We start from the raw sequence: 6,125 nt of genomic DNA, 5'->3' as shown, positions 1-6,125 counted from the left end.
AAACAACATCATAAACGAGGAATCAAAGCTCAAAATCATCATTTTTCATTCTAACTTCTTAAACTTCCAATATTAGATATTTATGTCCGAAACACGTCTAATGACGTCCGATTTCAACCAAATTTCACAGAAAGCGCTTAAACCATATATAAGACTTGTACCGGGCGTCGGAACCAAAATACGAGCCCGATACCACAGTCTTTTAATCAATTTTCATTTCCATTTTTCTTAATAATTTCAGAAAAATAATTTCACAGAAAAATTCATTTCTAGGGCTCTAGACCTCGGAATTCGACTCCGGGCATATGCCCCCATATTTTTCTACGGACCCTCCGGGACCGTCAAATCACGGGTCCGGGTCCGTTTACCAAAAATGTTGACCAAAGTCAACTTTAATCATTTTAAAGCCACATTTGAAATTTTTTTTTCAACAGAATTTAACATATAAGCTTTCCGGCTACGCGCCCGAACTGCGCACGCCAATCAAGGCAAGTAAAAATGAGATTTTCAAGGCCTCGGAAGCACGGAATGAAAGAGAAAATAGGTGATGACCCCTTGGGTTGTCACAACAATTAAGAAGAAGAGGAGGAAGAAGAAGAAGAAGAAGAAGAAGAAGAAGAAGAAGAAGAAGAAGAAGAAGAAGAAGAAGAAGAAGAAGAAGAAACCATAAGCAATAGTAAAAATAAAGCATCATAACAGCTCACGACTATAAAACATCACAAACTACCTTAAAATATGTACACAAACACCATATAAAATCACTGTAATCCGAAGAAGAAGAAGAAGAAGAAGAAGAAGAAGAAGAAGAAGAAGAAGAAGAAGAAGAAGGAGGAGGAGGAGGAGGAGGAGGAGGAGGAGGAGGAGGAGGAGGAGGAGGAGGAGAAAGAGGCCTGGAGTTGTTTAAAAAGTGGGTACAGGTTAAAACTTTTAAAAAAATGGGTATAGGTTAAATGGGGGCGACCAAATTGGGCGCCTGTGTAATTTTTCCCAATTCGGAGCCCTTCTCCCGAATTCATGAAGATAGCGTGGACATTAGCATACGAAAAATAAGAAATTCTCCTGAATTCCTGTTTTAAGGTCTTAAAACGCCAAAAAATGAGGAACAATCACGGCTAAGCAATGACTATTGTTCATTAGGTCATTTCTGATGGGCCCACAAAATTTAGGCGATTCGGAGCCCATCGCCCGAAATCTTGAAGATGACGTGGATATTTGCACATGAAAAATTAAAAATAGTCCTAAATTCCTGTTTTGTGACCCCTAAAACGCCAAAAAAGGGGAATGTTTTTGTTCATTAGGTCATTTTAGATGGCCCACAAAATTTTAGGCAATTTGGAGCCCATCTCCCGAATTTATGAAGATGGCATGGACATTAGTACACAAAAAACACTACTAGAAATTCGGCAAAAACCGACCAACTTTGGTCGGTAAAAAAACCGGCCAAAAGTTGGTCGGTTTTTAAAATTGTTTAATTTTTAATTCTTTTTTTTACGAAACCGCCCAACTTTGGTCGGTTTTCTTTGAAGCAAAAATGCGGGAAACTATTTTTGAGTCCTGCAAAATTTATTTTTCAAGAAACCGACCAACTTTGGTCGGTAAATTCGGCTGGTCATTTTAAAAACCGACCAACTTTGGTCGGTAATTTTATTTTTCAATAAAACCGACCAACTTTGGTCGGTTATTTTCGTGCGAAAATACAATTAAAGAGTATAAATATAAAAAATGAAAATCTTAAAACAAAATGCACCAATGGTCTAGTGGTAGAATAGTATCCTGCCACAGTACACACCCCGGTTCGATTCCCAGACGGTGAATCTTTTGATTACATAATTAAAATACCGACCAACTTTGGTCGGTTTTTTTTGCAATATTTTTTTTTTGAATTTAATTTACCGACCAATGTTGGTCGGTAATTTCCGACCAACTTTGATCGGTATATTAAAACGACCATGAAAATACCGTCCAAGTGTATTTGGTCGAATTTTGGTCGGTAATTGGCCATAACCGACCAAAGTTGGTCGGTTTTTTTGGTCGGTATTTACCGGATTTCTAGTAGTGAAATTTTATGGCCCTAAGACGCCAAAAAACGAGGAACATTCATGGCGTAGTAATGACTATTGTTTATTGGATCGTCTAACGGGCCACAAAATTTTAGGTGAATCGGAGCTTGTCGCCCGAATTCATGAAGATGCGTAGATATTAGCACACAAAAAATCAAAAGTCGTCCTGAATTTCTATTTTATGGCCCTAAAATAATAAAGATCTCATGTCACCTTCCTAATCGCCGGCCTGTCATAAGCGGCGGCGCTGTCACCGGTAACTTGACTGTTGGAATCTAAGGAACCACCATCTTCACATTTTCCCATTGTTTCGCCGTTATTCATATTCTATATATGATTTTAAATTGTTGAGATCTCACTAGATTTGTTATTCATATTCTATATATGATTTTAAATTGTTGAGATCTCACTAGATTTGTTGTTGTTTGTTATGATTTATCATGTTTCTTGTGATTTTATCCGTCTCTTGGATGTCAACTGAATGCAAAAATATGTGTACAAGGGGAAAATAAGTAGAGACAACAAATGATAATGTAAAATATAGCATTCAAAGTTCTTAATTGAACAGACCTTAAATAAAATATAGGATTTAACATGTTACTGCATTAGCTTTCCTTCTCATCTTTAGTAGTGGTATTCAATGGAGTAGAAGTAGATGAAGGCGTCGAAAATCTTGATATAACAGACTGGAATTTCATCATGTTACGTTGTTGCTGCCGTTGGATTGAAAAGTTGATGCATCGGACGGTCAAGGATCCATAACAGATTGATCTGGCTCATAGCAACCATAATTTTGCCAATCATTTACTAGTTGGTAATTTGTGAGCTATAGTTTGAAACATTTAATGAAAATTGTTCCATGTTTGTTTGTTGCATTAGTTGAGCTTCACTAGAAAATGGAACACATGGAATATTTCGAGTAGCAGTTTGAGTTTGACTAACTTAGACTAACGGTGGCAGTTGATTTTCTAGGACATTATTTTGACTAACGGGTTCGGATGGTTTCACGGTATATTGTGATGATAAATGCGAAGTGGCTAGTATTCTCAAGATTTCTGGATTTACCAGAGGTTGCATTCCCATCAACCTTAAAATATTGACTTGAGATGAATTATAAGGATTTAAGATGGAGGAAAAATCAAGAAGATCAAGACGAGGAGAGTGTGTCACAGGGTCAATTCCCATTTTCATAAGCTTTTTTCTAACGTGAGTATTCCAATAGTTCTTGATTTCGTTATCAGTTCTCTCAGGCAAGTGAGCAGCAATTGCTGACCACCTATGGTAAAAAGAAAATTGATAAAAATTAGTAAAACCAAACTTGAAAAGATAGACATACAACTTTGAAATAGAGTAACTTATGTATGCTTACAACGTAAGAAATTTTTAGTCACAAATTTTACTTTTTATCGATAGTTACTTGCAGTTATTTTTTAGATCAGCCGATAGTGTAACATCATTTTCGAAAATTAGTGTATAAAAGTTAAAATATGTAAAATCTATAATTCAAGTAAGTCCAAAAACCTGGAGAACAAAATAACTTCAACACTAATTATGACTAAAAAGTACACATATACTACTTTGTAATGATTGGCTAAACAAACAACTTACTTGTTGCCTAATACACTATGAAGTTGAATAATTGTTTCCTCTTCTTCAAAAGAGAATTTTCCCCTTTTAATATCTGGCCTTAGATAGTTGGTCCAACGTAGCCTGCAACTCTTTCCACACCTTTGAAGCCCTAAAGTTTAAAAAAGATTTATTACTTCATGCATGCAAAAGTTTAAGAATGATTAATGAATTGGAAAGAAGAGAGAAAGAAAAAAGGGCAGTACAATTTACAAAGCATCTCGTCTTTACACATGATTCGGGGAAGGACTGCACCTTAAGAGGTATGATGTTGTAACCTACCGTCAGTGGCGAAGCCAGGAATATCATTTAGGGTGTTTAAATTTGAAATAAGTAAAAAAGATCCCTGATAAAGGGTGTTCAATATATGTTATATACTATTAAAATCTAAAATTTTACTTATATATACATGTGATTTTTCGACGAAGAGCGGTCAGTTGACCACCCTTAATTAGGACTATGTACCTTCTTCCCTGCCTACCTTAATGCAAGCATTAGTGGCTGCTTCCACTGCTCGAACACGTGACCTATAGGTACAGAGAATGAACTAAATAGAGAAAATGTAATGAAAAATACCAGCATTTTTGGGAAGTAACCTCCAATTTCCCTAACCATGCTTTTGAATGTAATCAGTGAGCTTTTGATCTTCTTCTGAGGTCCATGGACCCTTCTTAAGTCCATTTTTTTCACAGCAAGGAGTTCTTCCCATGTTGAGTAGTTTTAGTATTTCTTCTTTAAGATTTATTGTGTACAAAAAAAAAATTATCAGACAGTGCAATAGAGAGATTTATTCTGTAATGGAAAGTATTAATTTGGGTATATATATATAGGGTGAGAAAAAAGGAAGAAAACAAAGGGAAGTCAAAGGGATTCGGTACCGTCCTTTGTTTATCACTATGAAGTTATGACTACGTGTCCATATTGTTTTCGAGACAATGTGAATTAATCAATCATCTAGAGAATAGTTTTTGTGTCAATTTTCCTTTGAGAAAAAGAAAAATAAGTACCTTACTAATAGATAATGAATTAAATTTTTATATATAGATTGTGACACCTTAGGCGAATCTCATATATTGACAGAATACGGAAGAGTTGTTGGGTACATAAGTAAACATGTCTTAGACCCTAGTGACGCATTTTAAAGCTGTGCGGGCCTATATCCAAAATCGCACAATATCACTAGTAGGCTGGGCTGTTAAACTGACAGTATAAGAAAATACAAGTTTAAGTTCTATGAATTAATGATATTATATTTATACAATTGGATGGATAACTTAAAATATAAGTATACGTAACTCTCTTTAATAACATTGATTAGTAACTTAGAATAAATGGTAAATGACTTGTTAAAATGAAAATTTCAAAAGTTTGATTACCGGCTTGAAAACTTGATACAAATTTAGGTGACCGCGAGGCCATTTTGCCTAAAATAAAAACAAAAAAAACTTATTAGCAAACAAGAAATTTAGAGAGTATAGCCTATATATTTGACTATTCTCTGAAATGTCATGCAAACAGCCCCTTCAAAATACATGGAAAACGTGAAGTAATTGCCTTAAGAAGAAGTTAAATCAGTGAGGTTGTTAATTTCCAAGATTATCACCGCCAAAGATCAGAAAATATCAGCAAAAAGAGACAGAAGCATATCAATTTTGGTCAAATATGCAACAATTAGGGTTTATTATTATTATTATTAATGAAATGGACACTTTGGATCGTGAAAGATGTAAATAATGTAGAAATTGTTATATGAAACCGTGCTTATCAGTTTTGATCAGAACTTAACTTATGAATTATGATACCTAATACCCACCTCTAAAGTTTTAATTATTTATTGCATATGTGTGTATATGGCAACGGCGAAGTCATATAGCTCCAAGGGGTATCAATTAATACTATTTAGTCGGAAATTTACACTAGTTAGATAGTTAAGAAATTAATTTTTATGTATATGTACTATGTATATTGAATTCTTTTGATTTTTCGTGTATTTAATTTGTAATTTTGATACTCGGTAAAAATTCTAATTCTACTATTGATATTGACTCCACTACACAAAATTTGTTGCATGTGAACCCGTGATCTTTCTGTCAACCTAGGTATTTTATGTACTTATTCTTTAGAATTAGTGTACAATTATCTGATGGACTCCATGTTCCAAAAAGACTTAATGGTGGACTTAATTAAATGCCGAATTATTTTCCTAGAGCAATAGGGATCAATTAACACTTACTATTTTTTTCTTTTTTAGCAATACCTCCATATTCTGGTAATCTTAGATCCACCCCTGTATATAGTGAATATCGTCAATATCACCTCAACCAATTCATAGTGATAAAGAAGAAAAAAAACGAAATATGAAAGAATTTTTGCATGGCTGTGTCGGCCGTGTGTACGACCCAATACGTGTCGTAATGCAATATGCAATCTTAGGTTTAG

The 6,125-nt window shown here is 34.5% G+C and overlaps 1 pseudogene; it reads right to left on the bottom strand.

The window, feature by feature from the left end:
• Nucleotides 1-572: 572 nt before the first annotated feature.
• Nucleotides 573-4,476, bottom strand: LOC109209800 (annotated as a pseudogene).
• Between the last annotated feature and the right edge of the window lie 1,649 nt (nucleotides 4,477-6,125).

Source organism: Nicotiana attenuata, unplaced genomic scaffold (assembly GCF_001879085.1).
Source record: "Nicotiana attenuata strain UT unplaced genomic scaffold, NIATTr2, whole genome shotgun sequence".
In the NCBI taxonomy this organism is placed as follows: Eukaryota; Viridiplantae; Streptophyta; class Magnoliopsida; order Solanales; family Solanaceae; genus Nicotiana; species Nicotiana attenuata.
The sequence above is the reverse complement of the archived record's forward strand: the minus strand, read 5'-3'. Positions and strand labels throughout refer to the sequence as shown.